The following is a 16,085-nucleotide window of genomic DNA, read 5'->3' as shown; positions in this document are numbered from 1 at the left end:
GGCTATTGAGGTAATTTTCGCTGCACGTATGCAAGGGTAGGTTGATCGGTACTCATTGTCTCATCAGTGCCTCGTGTTCTCACCTTCTATTTTTGGACCAGGGAGATCAGGAGAGATGCTTTACAGAAGTCCGTGAAACGTGCGGGTTGAGCAGACACACATACCTTTATACAATATATTACAATTTCTAGTCTATAATTATTTATTGAACATGAATTAAATAACCCTATTTTTCACACTCTGAAGAAGCAGCGGCGGTGGGGGGAGGCTGGAGAAAACGAGCTCAGGATTCCCGGGTACAGGAGCAGATGACCATAGATTTCCCAGGACGAGACAGAGGCAGAGGGCAGCCTGGCCGTCCTCCTCGGGCTGAGAGCAAGAGTGCCCTCCCCTCCCCCAGATCTGTCTTTTCGCCTTTCCCAAAGCTCATCATCTCTCCCCTCTGAGGGACACTCCCAGGGACTTAAAAACAATAGGTGTAGCCTTGTGCTGCCACATCCCTCAAGTACTCCTTTTGTTCTGACTAAGTAGTCATCAAGGCTTCTTGGAAACTTATGGGAAAAAATTCTGTGAGAAGAAAAAAACCCCAAATATAACCCCCAACAAGACATTACTGACTTGGCCATTGTTTGCATCCGACTGAGATCAGGTATTGTCTCAACAACTTTACCAACGCCTCTGCACCCCAGTGACACTCATTATGTTTTACCTGTAAAATTTCTCTCATTACCAAAGGAGGTACTACTATTTGCCCTTGTGCGGTTACATACCACCCTTCTGCGTTCTTCTGTGCATTCAGCAGTTGTGCTAGTTTGTTGTCTTTTATTGTATATTTTGGCTTAGGAGGCAAATTAAATTGAGAGATATTAAGTCTTGACGGTATCAATGCCATTGTTTTCTGTACCTCTCGCGCTACCTGACTGGCTGCCCAATCTGCTCTTCGATTTCCTTCACAAATTTTGGAGTTGCCTGATTGATGTGCTTTGCAGCATGATTGCTACTTGTTCAGGTTTTTGTACTACATCTATCAGTTGTAGGACTGCATCTTGATGTTTAATATTTGTACCTTGGGAGGACAGCAGTCCTCTTTCTTTCCATAAAGCTCCGTGTACATGCACTGCTCCGAAGGCATATTTGGAGTCAGTCCAAATATTCACTGTCTTCTCCTCACTCAGCTCTAGTGCTCTGGTTAATGCGATTAGTTCTGCCCTTTGTGCAGACGTGTTAGGTGGTAGTGCTTTTGCCTCTATTACTACATCAATTGTAGTTACTGCATATCCTGCGTATCTGGTTCCGTTCTCCATGAAGCTGCTTCCATCTGTAAAGAGTTCCCACTCTGGTTGCTCTAGGGGAACATCTTTCAGATCTGTTCTTGCTGAATAGGTGTGCTCGATGACTTCTATACAGTCATGCTCTAATGGACTTCCCTCAGCTGTGGCACCTAGAAATAGAGCTGGATTCAAGAGGTTAGTTGTTTTTAGTGCAACGTCATCCTGCTCAGTCAGGGTTACCTGAAATTTCATCATCCGGCTTGGAGAGAGCCAATGGCTCCCCTTTTGTTCCAGGACTGCAGTTACCATGTGTGGCACATAGACATCTATGTGTCTTCCCATCGTGAGCTTCCTGGCTTCCTGTATCAGCAGCACAGTAGCTGCCACTGCCCGCAGACATGAAGGCCATCTGGCACTTACGTTGTCGAGTTGTTTGGAAAAGTAACCCACCGGCCTTTTCCAGCTTCCCAGTCATTGGGCCAGGACTCCCAGTGCCAGTCGCTGCCTTTCATGCACGTACAGCTGAAAGTCTTTAGACAGATCAGGTAACTCCAAAGCAGGAGCAGTTGTCAATGCTTCCTTTAACTTCTGGAAGGCCTCTTTCTGTGGTTTGCCTCAGGTGAACGGCTGCATCTTCTGAGCCTCATACAAGGGTTTTACAATCAGTCCATAGTCCATGATCCACAGGTGACACCACCCAGTCATTCCAAGGAAGATCTGCAGCTCGTGTAGATTCTGGGGCTCTGGAATAGCACAGATAGCTTGAATACGATTAGTACCCAGTTTTCTCTGCCCTTGTGAGATTTCACATCCCAGGTAAATCACAGTCTGTTGGGCAATCTGTGCCTTTTCTCTGGACATCTTATACCCTCCCATTCCTAATGAATTTAAAATCTCAGTGGTACCTTTATGCAGGTAATTTCTTCCTCTGTTGCAATCAAAATGTCATCTACATACTGGAGTAGTAGATATTGGTCTCTCGGTACTTGCCCTTCTCTGGTCGAGATTTCCAGTTCCTTTGCCAGTTGACTCCTAAATAAAGTGGGGAAGTTCTTGTACCCCATCGGAAGCTGGGTCTAGGTAAGCTGGGTTTTTCTTCCATTTTCTGGATGTTCCCACTCAAAGGCAAATAGTTTCCTACTTTCTTGGTCAAGGGGTATGCAGAAGAAGGCATCTTTTAAGTCAATTACAGTAAACCATTTACATATCTCTTTTATGGATGCTAACAATGTATAGGGATTGGCAACTACTGGATGAATGTCTTTGGTTATTTCATCTATGCCTCTTAAATCCTGTACAAGTCTATACTCACCATTTGGTTTCTTTACTGGGAATATTGGGGTGTTGTATTCTGATACACATTCCTCTAGAATTCGATATTTTAAGAATTTATCCATGGTCTTTGCTATTCCCTGTCGTGCTTCTGGTTTTATAGGGTATTGTTTGATTTGTACAGCCTTTGCTCCTTCTTTTAACTCTACATGTATCGGTTGTGCTAATTTAGATTTTCCAGGTACATCTGTTTCCCAGACAGAGGGAATTACTGCATCCTCTACTTCTTTAGGAATATTAGAAATTGGTTTTTCTTTTATCATCAAAATCCTTCCTGCCTTAGACTCAGGTATTTTCATTACGAGTTCACCATTCTCAAAAGTAATTACTGCTTCCAGTGCTGCCAGTAGGTCGCGCCCTAAGTGTGGAGTTGGGCAATCTGGCATGTATAAGAATTCATGGGTCAAGATCTTATCTTCAAAGCTTAATTCTAGGGGTTGCAGGAATGGCCGTACCTCCTCCTTCCCTGTGGCTCCAATGACTGCTGCTGACTTGTTCCCGATTAGCCTCTCAAGATAATTTAGTACAGAATGTGTGGCCCCCGTGTCAATGAGAAAATCTACGTCTTTTCCTTCTAAATGCAAAGTCACTATGGGCTCTCTTGATCCTGGCTCCCTCTCATGTAAGACCATGACCCTGGCTACACCATCCAACTGATGCTCACCACCTTGATTAAACATGCTGTCTAACTGAGGCTGACTATTCTGACTAAACCGATTCAGACACTCCCTTTTCCAGTGTCCCTCCATTCGACAATATGCACACTGATTCAGACCTAGTCTACCATGACCAGAACCTCTGCCAAAGCCACCTCTATTACCGCCACGAACTTCTCTACCACGTCCCCGCCCCTGTCTCTGTAAAACTGCCAAAAGGCTTTGTCCCTGTTTCTTGGCAACTTCTTTGTCCCTGTTATTGTAAACTTTCCAGGCAACCTCTAGGAGTTTATCCAAGTTTCTTAACTCTTCACCTTCCAGTTTCTGTAGCTTTTTCCTAATATCTTCCTGTGCTTGACCCAGAAAAATAAAGGCAAGCTGAGTTCTTCCTTGCTCACTGTCTACCTGAAGGTCAGTATATCTTCTAGCTGCTTCCTTAAGTCTTTCTAGAAAGGCAGTGGGAGATTCTTTCTTTTCCTGTCGAATTTCATACAACTTAGACCAGTTCATACTCTTAGGTATTGCCTGTTGAACACCAATTGAAATCCACTCCTGATATCTCTTTAGCTTTAACATATCTACTCCAGAGGGGTCATTAGCATCCCACTCTGGATCTGCAGTGGGAGAATTATAATCCAGTGTCCCTATCACCAAACCATTTTGTATATCTTCTCTAGCTCTTTCTCTTGCTGCTCGAAGAACCATATCTCTCTCTGTCTCATCCATCAGAGTGTCTAATATCACATGACTATCTTCCCAATCAGGGTTCTGAGTTTTCATTATCATCTTAACCATGCGAGCTACCTTATCTGGGTTTTCTCTATATGTTCTAGCTGATTGTTTCCATATAACTAAATCAGCAGGTGAAAAGGGGTACCTTTACAAAGACAGGTCCATTAGTTCCCACCCCTTGCCTCAGTGGTGCAATAATTGTTCTCTTTTGTTTGCCTGATTTTAATATACCCTTTCCTGCCTTAGGCCACTCCGGGGCCAGTTTTCCTCGTGTTCAGTGAGCTACTGGGGCATCTAGCTCATCCACTTCACTGTCACTACTTTCCATTCTATCTGTCTTCTTCGCATTCCCCCTTTGCTTCCGCCTCACAATCACATCCTGGACAGGCGAATCTGGCAGGGGAGGGTACAGGGGGGCAGACGGGACAGGAGCTGGCGAAGGAGGTGTAGGTGGGAGCGGAGGGTACCCTTGAACGAGTGTTGGAGGTGGGATAAATCTTTCAGCAGGCTTTGGCGGGGGGGCAGGATAGCTTTGAGCAGGTATATGTGGAGAAGGGGGGCTTCTTTGAGCAGGCGAAGGAGGGGCAGGTACCCGAGCAGGCGGAGGAGCGGCAGGCACAGGCAGAGGAGGATAATTACCTTCAGCGGACAAAGGTGGGGGTGAAACATATTGTGCTGGTGCGAGCGAGGGGGGTGTAAGAGAATCAGGTGGGGTCAGGGTGAGTGGGGTAGAACTCGGTGTCGAGAGAGCTGTGGTGGGGGCAGGGGCTATTGATAAATTTACATCTAATTCATCTCTTCTTTCCCCTAAAATTTCACTTAAAACTACATGTTCCATACAATGCTTATTTTGGACGCAAGCCAGACACTTATTATTCTCAAGCTTCATTGCTTCCATTTTGTCAGGCCACAAAACCAGTTTCTCGAGCAAGCATAGGAATAAATCAAGGTATGGAATTTGTTCTACCATTCCATCTTGTGTACAAAGCGATCTAAGTTGCATAATAACCTTTACATCAAAAGACCCGTTCTGTGGCCACCTCTGGTTTTCAGGCAAAGCATATTTTTGCCAGCTAACATTACAATACTTAATTAATTTATCTTTTCGTAATTCCTGACCAAAATTCCCCTCTTTCCAATGTGCCAACAAACAACCCAAAGGAGAAGAATTTGGTATAGAGGCATTATTGCTGCCCAAAATTTCTTTTAACCCTTTTCGTTTTTCCATATTACAAATACATAAAACCACAGATGCCGAACCTGCAACGCTTTCGCGATGTCTGACGGACAGCTGCCTAGGCAATACCACCAGGAATTCCTTTTGCCCAACCAAGTGTAGCTTTCGCTGTGTCTTAATGGCAGGCCCCCAGACCAGAAAATAAAGAACCTTACCTCTCACCAGGGGTCATTGTGAGCGGCGAGGGTCACAGCGCCGATGGGCTCCCCAAGAAATCACCCGGTGCCAGCTGGAGCATGATCGGGTCGCGGGGTCCTGGCTGCACCCACAAGGTCCTGTCCTGGGTCGCCAAAAATGTTAGTGTAGGAAAACATATAACCACATGAAGGCGATCATATGCGGTTCTTTATTCAAGCGCGCGGGGGCACAGGGGCATACAGTGCCCAAATCTTATGCCCAAGAACACAGAGTAGATTTGTTATTTTTATAGTTTCAAATTATACATATGTTCACTAACCTCCACCCCTAGATACTGGCTATCCTGTTTCTTAGTTACTATCTTAGATCATACCTACGCTCTACCCTGAGTTATACTTGATTTGGTTAAAACAATGCTTCTCAATTATCTCCTGGGCTGGAGTCATACTTAAACAATGGTATGCAGCTAGTTGCAGAAGCTGACGTTTATTCCAAGCTATCTGTAAAGTTCAGATTGTGCGTCTTCTACCTTCCCCCAACTACCCGCAGTTAGCTTAAACAGAAAGTATTATTTTAACCCTCCACCATCACCAGCACAGCCAGAGCTGCTTGGTCTGGGGAGCCCAAAGCCCTGAGGTATACACAATTCCGTTGCACCCATCATCCCCCAAATCCCCTGGAAGATCCCCCCATGTCCCCATAAAAGTTTCAGTTCAACGTCTTTATTTCTAACTGGGTTTTTGGTGATTTCAAAAGATAACCAGAAATGAAAAGAAAATGTAGGCCACAGGGAGCCAGGAGGAAATGCAGCCCCCAGCCAGGTGTCTTCTCAATAGGGATCACCGGCACCATGGATCACTGGGGCTCATCCAGGGTGGATCCTCCCATGGGGGATGGAGCTGGAGCAGCGCACAAAGCTCTTCCTGCGCTCGGGGCACGCACAGGGCTTCCCTCAGTGCTGGTTCTGTCTGTGCTTGATCAAGTGAGAGCTCTGAGAGAAGCTCCTCCCACATTGGGGACACTTGTAGGGCCTCTCCCCACTGTGGATGCGCTTGTGAACAATCAGACTGAAGCTGGTGCTGAAGCTCTTCCCACACTGGAGACACTCATAGGGCCTCTGCCCAGTGTGGATGCGCTGGTGCCTGATGAGGTGGGAGTTGTGCTTGAAGCCCTTCTTGCAGTCAGGGCAGTGGAAGGGCCTCTCATCCGTGTGAATCCGCTGGTGCATGAGGAGAAGGGAGCTCGTCCGAAACCTCTTCTTGCATTGGTCACACTCATAGGGCTTCTCCCCAGTGTGGCTTCTCTGGTGTTTGATCAGCTCAGAGCTCGAGCTGAAGCTATTCCCACACTCCCCACACTCTTAGGGCCGTTCCCCCGTGTGGCTCCTCTGGTGGACAATCAGGGTGGAGCTGTGGCTGAAGCTCTTTCCACACTCAGAACACTCATAGGGCCTCGCCCCAGTGTGGATGCGCCGGTGGGTGATGAGGGTGGATTTCTCCTTGAACCCTATCCTGAAGTCAGGGCAGCGGAAGGGCCTCTCACCTGTGTGAATCCGCTGGTGCTTGAGAAGATGGGAGCTGCTCTGAAACCTCTTCCTGCACTGGTCACACTTGTAGGGATCTTCTCCTGTGTGGCTCTTCTAGTGGATAGTCATGTGGGAGCTGTTACTGATCCCCACACTCATAGGGCCCTTCTGCCGTGTGGATTGTCCAGTGGCATATCAGGGAGGAAGGATGTCTTCCTGAAGCTCTTGCCACATTTTGACCACTTGTGGGGCTTCTCCTTATCGTGAGGCTGCTCAGGGACCACTACCTCTGAGCTGTGGCTGCCTCCCTGACCGCGGGCGGATCTTTCCTCCTCAGATTCCCGAGATCTGTGTTGCAGCCCCTCTTCGTGAGGTATCTCTGGGGATTTTCCTCCCTGTTGGATTCTTGTGCCGTAGTGCCACTCACAACGGCCTTTTCCAGGAGGTTCTGCTGTGGGGATTTGTCCTCTCTGGGCTCCGTGCTCAGGTTCATGTCTGGGGAGGAAGGACAAGGAGAGGACGGGATCTGCCTCCGGTCCACATGGAAGGGCCAGGAGATCCCCCCGTGCATCCCCGGGAGGACAGCGTCGGCAGTGGGGTTGTCCTGCAGCTGGGGCCAGGCTGGGCTGCGAGATGGAGCAGCAGAGAGGGGGAAAGGGGCACTGACTTCCTCCTCACCTGCCTGCGGCTCCCGGGACACCTTCCTCGCAGTCTCCTCCTCCTCCATCGGGCCGAGATTTGGGAATGGGAAAACCTGGTCTGGCGTGAAAAGAAGGGCTGAACGTGTATGGTTTTATGGGTCCGCTGCCCAAGTGCAGCTGCAGAAGTCAGCGCCTCTTTCAGCCTCGGAGGGCCCGGACCCCGCTCATCTCCAGGCTTTGACCGCTGATACCGGCGGTCGCCACGTGGGACCCACCAAGGTTCCTCCAGGGCCATCTCTGGCTCAGCTTTGGGGTCCTGCAAGATACAAATATCCCCTGCCCGCAAAAACCCCTCCCGGAGACTCCCGCGATGGATTTGAGTTGAGCTTCTCCTTCCCGCTCACCTGCGGCTTCCCAGGATCGCGATTGTGTCGGAGCGGGGGGAGCTGCGGCCTGACCGGGCGGGCGGGGTAACCGCGTGTTGCGGCTGCTGCTCCTCCTCTTCCTCCCGCTCATCCTCTTCTTTTTCCTGCTCCTCCCGTTCCTGCCGCTCCTCCTATTCCTTCTCCTCTGTTCGTCCTGTTCCCGCTCCGCCTCTTTTTGCGGCTCCTCACTTTCCTTTTCCTCCTCCTCTGTCCCTCCTCTTCCTCCCGCTCCTCCTCCCAGCCCGGCCCGGGCGGTGCCGACACTCAAAAAACAGCCGCGCTCTGCCCTGGGAGGGCTCCAAAGCGATCTCACTCCGAGCGGCACTGGGAGCGATTCTGAGAGCAGCTGGAAGGAATTGGGAGCGCTTTCCCTCCCAGAATGGCTCTTACTGGAAGCACTGGGACGGAACTGGGAGCAAAAACAGTGCCCGGACGCGGCTGCAGCTGGGCGGTGCCAAAGCACAGGGCGTGATTATGCAAATCCCAAAGCGATCGCGTGCTCTGATTGGTGGGAGGGAACGCGGGGTTCCCCCGTCAGGTTAGGGCCGGCGGGGCCGGAGCGATGGCGGCGGCGTCCGGTGAGAGGGGACGGGGAGAAGGAACGGGGACAGGGAATGGGAGTAGGGATTGGGAATACGGTCAGGGACCAGGAATGGAAGTGGAAGTACGAGACAGGGACTGGGAATGATATTGGGAATGGCGACAGGGAGCGGGAATGGGACCAGCAATGGGGAAAGGGACAGCGACCTGGAATGGGACCGGGAATCTGGACAGCGAGTGGGATTACGAGTCTGAGACCGAGAATCGGACCAGGAATTCGGGACAGGAGCTGGGAATGGGGACAAGGCCCACAAATACGACCGGGATTAGGAATAGGAGAGGGATTTGGGTCGGGGACTGGGAATCATACCTGGAACGGGGACAGCAATAAAGAATGGGGATAGGGACCAGGAATGGGACCTGGAAGATAGGACAGGACAGGGAATGGCGATAGGGACTAGAACTGACACAGAGAATATGGGTAGGGACTGTGAATGGGGAATGGGACCAGGAATAGGAGACAGGGAGTGAGAAGGGAGACCAGGGCCAGCAATGGGATTCAAAATACAAGAGAGGGACTTGGAAGGGGACCGGGAATAGGGACAGGGATCAGGAATGGGGACAGGGATAGGGAATGGGGACAGGGATAGGGAATGGGGACAAGGACCGGGAATATGGACAGGGACTAGGACCAAGAATACACAACTGGAACCAGGAATTGGACAAGAAATACAGGATGGGGACCAGGAATGGGAGCAGGGATGGGGATAGGGACCAGGAATAGGGTAAGGAATGAGAATATGGGAACGGGACAGGGAAAATGGAAACACCGACTGCAGAGAGAATATGGGATATTGATCAGAGTTCCAAAGCGCTCCATTAAAGACATTTGGGTCTCTGAGCTATGCAGCTGGACCTCCCCTGGGCTGCTGCGGCCCAGGGCCCAAAGGCTGGAGTTGCAGCCTTGCTCCTGTGCCAAGAACAGGAGCCTCCTGCAGGCCCGTGTCCCCTGCATGGCCCCGGCAGCAGGGAGGGCTGTGAGGCACAGCGGGTGCTGGCAGGAGGGGCTGCTGTGGCCAGCTGGGGCCTGTGAGAAATGCCCAAAGCCTTGTGCTGTGTGCAGCTGGGCAAAGGCAGCAGCAGGGCTGAAGGGTTCGTATGCCACAGGCAGCCCGAGCTGGGGAGCCCTGAGGGCTCCATGGGAGAGGCGGGAATTGGGAATGGGGACAGGGAATGGGGACTGGAGCAGAAATGGGGACGACAGCATGAATGGGAACAGGGACCGGGAATGGGGACTGGAAATGCAGAGGGAATGGGGACAGGGACAAGGAATGGGAAAAGGGACCGGGTATGGAGAGAGGGATTAGCACTGTGAACCAGAAACGGGCACAGCACTGCAAATATGAGGCAGGGACTGGGGGTGATCCATGGAATGGGAACAGGAACCAAGAATGGGACAGGAAATACCGGACTGGGACTGGGGCCAGGGAGCAGCAATATGGGACAGGGATCTGGAATGGGGACTGGAACTGAGAATGGAACTAGGAATGGGACTGGGAATGTGGAATACAGGAGAGGGACCTGGAATGGGATCGGGGATAGGAATACAGAAACAGGAGAAATAGCATGGAAACAGCATCTGAAGAGGAAATATGGGGTGTGGATTAGAAAGGAGGGGCCAGGATCAGAAAGGGTAACACGGCAATGGGACGATAGGAACAGGGCAGGGAATATCAAACTGGAAATGTGGGACCGGCACGGAGACTGGGAATACAAAAACGGGAGCAGGGCTGGGAATATGGGACTGGGAATATGGGAACGGCAGGCAGACAGAGAATATGGGACCGGGACACGGATGTAAAAGAGAATGGGATCGGGACTGGGGTGGGAGCAGGTTGGGACCAGGGTGATATGGGAATGGGCAGGAGGCAAAGGGAGTGACAGCGGGGAGAGGGGGATCCTGGACAAGGGACACTGGGAAGAGGGGGACAGATCACGGGTAGAGGTTTCTTGATGAGCTGCCCCAGGACCTCTGCCAGGCTCTCCCAGCACAGCCAGAGCCGCTCTGCCTGGGGTGCTCAAAGCCCTGAGCAACTCCCAAGTCCCTGCCAGTAATGCCCATCTCCCTTGAAACCCGCAACCCCCACATCCCATGGAAGATCTCCCCGTGTCCCCATCACTATCGTAGTTAAAAATCTTTATTTTGAGCCTGGTTTACAGTGTTTTGAAAAGACCAAGACAAATGAAAAGGAAATCCAGGCCACGGAGAGCCAGGAGGATGTGGAGGCCCCAGCCAAGTGTGTGCCCAACACGGATCACCGGCACCACGGATCACCGTGGCTCTGCCCACCGGGGGTCAACGGGGATCATCCAGGGGAGATCCTCCCATGGGGGATGGAGCTGGAGCAGTGCATGAAGCTCTTCCCAGACCCGGGGCACTCGCAGGGCTTCTCTCAGTGCTTGCTCCGTTGGTGTTGGGTCAAGGTTGAGCTGCTGGAGAAGCCCTTCCCACACTGGGGACACTCGTGGGGCCTCTCTCTGGTGTGGATGCGCCGGTGCCTGATGAGGGTGCAGTTTCTCTTGAAGCCCATCCCGCAGTTGGGGCAGTGGAAAGGCCTCTCATCTGCGTGAATCCGCTGGTGCGTGAGGAGACGGGAGCTGGTCTGAAACCTCTTCTTGCACTGCTCACACTCGTAGAGCCTCTCCCCTGTGTGGCTCCTCTGGTGGAGGGTCAGGTGGGAGCTCTGGAGGAAGGTCTTCCCACACTCCTGACACTCATAGGGCCGTTCCCCCGTGTGGATCCGCTGGTGCAGGATCAAGGAAGAGCCGTGGCTGAAGGTCTTCCCACACTGGTCACACTTGTGGGTTCGCTCCCCGGTGTGGATGCGCCGGTGCGTGATGAGGTGGGAGTTTTGCTTGAAGCCCATCCCACAGTCAGGGCAGCGGAAGGGCCTCTCATCCGTGTGAATCCGCTGGTGCAGGAGGAGACTGGAGCTGGTCTGAAACCTCTTCTTGCATTGGTCACACTCATAGGGCCTCTCCCCGGTGTGGATGCGCCGGTGGGTGAGAAGGTGGGTGTTTCGCTTGAAGCCCACTCCGCAGTCGGGGCAGTGGAAGGGCCTCTCATCTGTGTGAATCTGCTGGTGCATGAGGAGATGGGAGCTGGTCTTAAACCTTTTCTAGCACTGGTCACACTTGTAGGGTCTCTCCCCGGTGTGGCTCCTCTGGTGTTTGATCACTTCCGATTTCCACCTGAAGGTCTTCCCACACTCCGAGCACTTGTGGGGCTTCTCCCCATCCTGAGGCTGCTCAGGGACCCCCAGCTCCGAGCTGCGGCCGCCTCCCCGGCGCAGGGTGGATCTTTCCTGCTCGGACCCCCGAGATCTGCGTTTGCAGCCCCTCCTCGTGCAGCATCTCCGCGGCTTTTCCTCCCCGTTGCGTTCCTGCGCCGCGGAGCCGCTCACAGCAGCCTCTCCCACCGGCTGCTGCCGCGGGGATTTGTCCTCCCTGGGCTCCGTGCTCAGCTCCATGCCTGGGGGAGGAAGGACGAGGAGAGGATGGGATTTGCCTCCAGGCCACAGGAATGGCAAGGAGATCCCCCCGCGCATCCCCGGCAGGACGGCATCTGGAGCGGGGTTGTCCTGCAGCCGGGGCCAGGCTGGGCTGCGAGATGGAGCAGCAGAGAGGGGCAAAGGGGCACTGACTTCCTCCTCACCTGCCTGCGGCTCCCGGGACATCTTCCTCTTCCTCGCGGCGCCCTCCTCATCCTCCTCCATCGGGCCGAGGTTTGCCAACGGGAAATCCTGCTGTGGGGTAAAACAAGCGCTGAGCGCGTTGGGTTTGATGGTGCCGCTGCCCAGGCGCGGCTGCAGAAGTCAGCGCCCCTTTCAGCCCCGGGGGGCCCGGACCCCGCTCATCTCCGGGCTCTGCCCGCCGCTACCGGGCCATCGCCACGTGGGACCCGCCGAGATCCCTCCAGGGCCATCTCCGGCTCGGCTTTGGGCTCCTGCAAGATCCGAACACGCCCTGGGCCCGCACAAAAACCCTCCCGGAGAGCCCCGCGATGGATTTGGGGCGAGCTCCCCCTCCCCGCTCACCTGCGGGTCCCTGGGGGGGCGATGCTGCCGGAGCCGGGGGTGCTGCGGCCTGAGCGGGTAAACCGCGTGCTGCTGCTGCTGCCCCTCCTCTTCCTCCCGCCCCTCCTCTTCCTTTTTCTCCACCTCTGTCCCTCCTCTTCTTGCTCCTCCTCTTCCTCCCGCTCCTCTCTTTCTCTTTCCCTTTCCTCTTCCTCCCGCTCCTCCTCCGCTCCCAGCCCGGCCCGGGCGGTGCCGACACCCAAAAGCAGCCGCGCTCTGCCCTGGAGGGGTTCCAAAGCTGCCCCGCCCCGCGCGGCACCGGCAGCGATCCCGGGAGCAGTGGGCAGGAATCGGGACCGCTTTCCCTCCCAGTCTGGCTCTTCCTGGGAGCACTGGGAGGGAACTGGGAGCAAACAGCGCCCGGAGGCGGCTGCAGCCGGCGACGGGCGGGGCCGAGTCACTGGGCGTGGTTATGCAAATCTAGGAGCGATGGCGCGCTGTGATTGGTGGGCGGGAGCAGGGCGGGGTTTTCACTCAGACGTGAGGGGAGCGGGATCCGGAGCGATGGCGGCGGCGTCCGGTGGGAGGGGACAGGGAGCGGGAATGGGGACAGGGAATGGGGACAGGCAGCGGGAATGGGGACCGAGACCAGGAACAGGAATATGGGAAAGGGACAGGGAATATGCAAACAGCACCTCACAGAGAATATGGGATGGGGTTCAGAGTTCCAAAGCGCTCCATCAAACACATTTGAGCTGCGAGCTCTGCAGCTGGGCCTCCCCTGGGCTGCTGCGGCCCAGGGCCCAAAGGCTGGAGCTGCAGCCTTGCTCCTGTGGCAAGAACAGGAGGCTCCTGCAGGCCCGTGTCCCCTGCATGGCCCCAGCAGCAGGGAGGGCTGTGAGGCACAGCAGGTGCTGGCAGGAGGGGCTGCTGTGGCCAGCTGGGGTCTGTGAGAAATGCCCAACGCCTTGTGCTGTGTGCAGCTGGGCAAGGGCAGCAGCAGGGCTGAAGGGTTCGTGTGCCACAGGCAGGCCAAGGTGGGGAGCCCTGAGGGCCCCATGGGAGAGGCGGGAATGAGGACTGGGAATGGGGACGGGGAATGGGGCAGGGAATGGGGACTGGGAATGGGGACAGGGAATGGGGACTGGGGACAGGGAATGAGAACTGGGATGGGGACTGGGAATGGGGACAGGGAATGGGAATGGGGACAGGGAATGGGGACTCGGAATGAGAACTATGAATGGGGACAGGGAGGGAATGGGGAGTGGTAATGGGGATAGGGAATGGGGAGTGGGAATGGGGACAGGGAATATGGAAACAGCGGCCACGGAGTGGGGACTGGGAATGGGGAGATGGAACGGGGATAGATACACGTAATGGGAAGAGGGACAGGGAATGGGGACAGGGATCAGCAATATGAACTAGGAACAGGCACGGCATGGCAAATACCAGGCAGGGACTGGTGGAATGGGAACAGGAACCAAGAATGGGACAGGGAATACCAGACTGGGAGTGGGGCCAGGGATCAGAGATAATGGAGAGGGATATGGAAGTGGAACAGGCCTCAGAATGGGGACAGGGACCAGGAATGCAACTAGGAATGGGACTAGGAATGTGGACCAGGAATGCTGAACATGGACTGGGAATGGGACCAGCAACACAGGAAGTGGACCTGGAATGGGATCGGGGATATGAATATGGGAACAGGACAGTGAATAGGGAAACAGGAACTGGAGCGAAAATATGGAATGTGGATTCGAAAGGAGGGGTGGCAGTTGGAAATGGGAATACGGCAACAGAACGGGGAATGGCAATATGGGAACAGGACAGGGAACATGGAAATGCGAGACCAGCACTGGGACTGAGATTAGGAAAATGGGAACAGTGCGGAAAATATGGGACTGGTAATATGGAAACGGCGTCCAGAGAATACGCAACAGAGACAGGGAATGAGATCAGGACTGGGATGGGAACAGGACAGGGTCAGGAGTGGGGTGACACAGGAACGGGCAGGGGGCAAGCGAAGGGACAGTGAGGAGAGGGGGATCCTGGACAGGGGACACCGAAAACAGGGGGACAATCCCAGGGCAGGGGGCCCTTGATCAGCTGCCCCTGAACCTCCACCAGGGTCTGTGAACACAGCCAGAGCCGCTCGGCCTGGGGAGCCCAAAGCCCTGAGCAGCTCCTAATTTCCTGCCTGGAATGCTCAGCTCCCTTGAACGCTGCAACGTCCACATCCGCTGGAAGATCCCCCCGTGTCCCCATACAGGTCTTTATTCAAAATATTTATTTTTACCCCATTTTTGTGGGTTTTGAAAATACAAATAGAAATGAAAAAGAAATCCAGGCCACAGGGAGCCAGGAGGATGTGGAGCCCCCAGCCAGGTATGTGCCCAACACGGATCACCGGCATCATTGACCACCGGGGCTCTGCCCACCGGGGGTCCCTGGGGATCATCCAGGGGGGATCATCCAATGGGGGATGGGGCTGGAGCAGCACACGAAGCTCTTCCCACACTCGGGGCACTCAGAGGGCTTCCCTCAGTGCTGGCTTCGTTGGTGTTGGGTCAAGTAAGAGCTCCTGGAGAAGCTCTTCCCACACTGGGGACACTTCTGGGGCCTCTCTCCCGAGTGGCTCCTCTGGTGCATAGTCAGGGTGGAGCTGTGCCTGAAGCTCTTCCCACACTCCCCACATTTGTAGGGCCTCTCCCCTGTGTGGCTCCTCTGGTGGCAGATCAGATGGGAGCTCCGGATGGAGCTCTTCCCATACTCCCCACACTCTGGTGGACAATCAGGGAGGAGCTGTGGCTGAAGCTCTTCCCACACTGGGGACACTTGTAGAGCCTCTCCCCAGTGTGGATGCGCCGGTGGATGATGAGGATGCAGTTTCACTTGAAGCCCATCCCACAGACAGAGCAGTGGAAAGGCCTCTCATCTCTGTGAATGTGCTGGTGGACGAGGAGACTGGATCTGGTCTGAAACCACTTCTTGCATTGGTCACACTTGTAGGGCCTCTCTCCGGTGTGGCTCCTCTGGTGGATGAGGTTGGAGCTGTGGCTGAAGTTCTTTCCAAACTCCCCACACTCATAGGGTCATTGCCCCATGTGGATTCTCCTGTGGCAGATCAGTTCAGATCTCCACCTGAAGCTTGTCTCACATTTCGAGCACTTGTGGGGCTTCTCCCCTTCCTGAGGCTGCTCAGGGACCCCTAGCTCTGAGCTCTGGCAGCCTCTCCAGCCCAGAGTAGATCTTTCCTCATCAGATGCCCGAGATCTGCATGGGCAGCTCCTCCTCGTGCGGGATCTCTGGGGATTTTCCTCCCCATTAGATTCCTGCACCGTGGAGCCGCTCAAAACAGCCTCTCCCACCAGCTGCTGCCACGGGGATTTGTCCTCCCTGGCCTCTGTGCTCAGCTCAGTCTCTGGTGAAGGAAGGGCGAGGAGAGGATGGGATTTGCCTCCAGGCCACGGGGAAGGGCAAGGAGGTCCCCCCGTGCATCCCCGGCAGGACGG

General features: G+C 54.1%; 1 pseudogene; it reads right to left on the bottom strand.

Annotated features, from left to right (window-relative positions):
• Window positions 1-12,581, bottom strand: part of LOC134563054 (uncharacterized) — a 47,902-nt pseudogene extending 35,321 nt beyond the window's left edge.
• Window positions 12,582-16,085: the final 3,504 nt, after the last annotated feature.

The sequence above is a fragment of the Prinia subflava genome, chromosome 33 (assembly GCF_021018805.1).
Source record: "Prinia subflava isolate CZ2003 ecotype Zambia chromosome 33, Cam_Psub_1.2, whole genome shotgun sequence".
Lineage (NCBI taxonomy): Eukaryota > Metazoa > Chordata > Aves > Passeriformes > Cisticolidae > Prinia > Prinia subflava.
This window is presented reverse-complemented; position numbering and strand designations above follow the sequence as displayed.